A 936-nucleotide genomic window follows, 5' to 3' on the forward strand; every position below is an offset into this window, starting at 1 on the left:
GGGCGGGGCGGCCCCGCCCCTGCAGGCTGGGGATCTGGGGGCTGAGATAACAGGAGGACGGGGTGGCCCAGACAGCGCCGCCCTGCACAGCCCTGCAGCCTCCGAGCACACCAGTGCACGCCTCCGAGCACACACCCGCGCACACGGTGCACACACCTGTGCACACTCCCGCGCGCACACGGTGCACACCCCTGTGCACGCCTCCGTGCACACACCCGCGCGCACACGGTGCACACCCCTGTGCACGCCTCCGTGCACACACCCGCGCGCACACGGTGCACACACCCGTGCACGCCGCCCTGCACGCACCCACGCACACAAGAGTGTGTGCATGCTCTGGTGCACACCGGCCTCTGTCTACCTGAAGTGATGGAACCCGGCTTTGGCAGCGGGAGGAGGCCGCCCCCAGCGCCCCCAGCGCCCGCCTCCGTCTTCCCCCCCTCGGCAGCTGTGTCCCCGCCAGCTTTGCTGTCCCTGGCAGCTGTCTCCCCGCCAGCTTTGCTGTCCCTGGCAGCTGTGTCCCCGCCAGCTTTGCTGTCACTGGCAGCTGTGTCCCCGCCAGCTTTGCTGTCACTGGCAGCTGTGTCTCCGCCAGCTTTGCTGTCCCTGGCAGCTGTCTCCCCGTCAGCTTTGCTGTCCCTGGCAGCTGTGTCCCCGCCAGCTTTGCTGTCACTGGCAGCTGTGTCTCCGCCAGCTTTGCTGTCACTGGCAGCTGTCTCCCTGTCAGCTTTGCTGTCACTGGCAGCTGTGTCTCCCCGCCAGCTTTGCTGTCACTGGCAGCTGTGTCTCCCCGCCAGCTTTGCTGTCCCTGGCAGCTGTGTCTCCGCCAGCTTTGCTGTCCCTGGCAGCTGTGTCCCCGCCAGCTTTGCTGTCACTGGCAGCTGTCTCCCTGTCAGCTTTGCTGTCACTGGCAGCTGTGTCTCCGCCAGCTTTGCT

Source organism: Dipodomys ordii, unplaced genomic scaffold (genome assembly GCF_000151885.1).
Source record: "Dipodomys ordii isolate 6190 unplaced genomic scaffold, Dord_2.0 Scaffold163, whole genome shotgun sequence".
NCBI classification, from domain to species: domain Eukaryota; kingdom Metazoa; phylum Chordata; class Mammalia; order Rodentia; family Heteromyidae; genus Dipodomys; species Dipodomys ordii.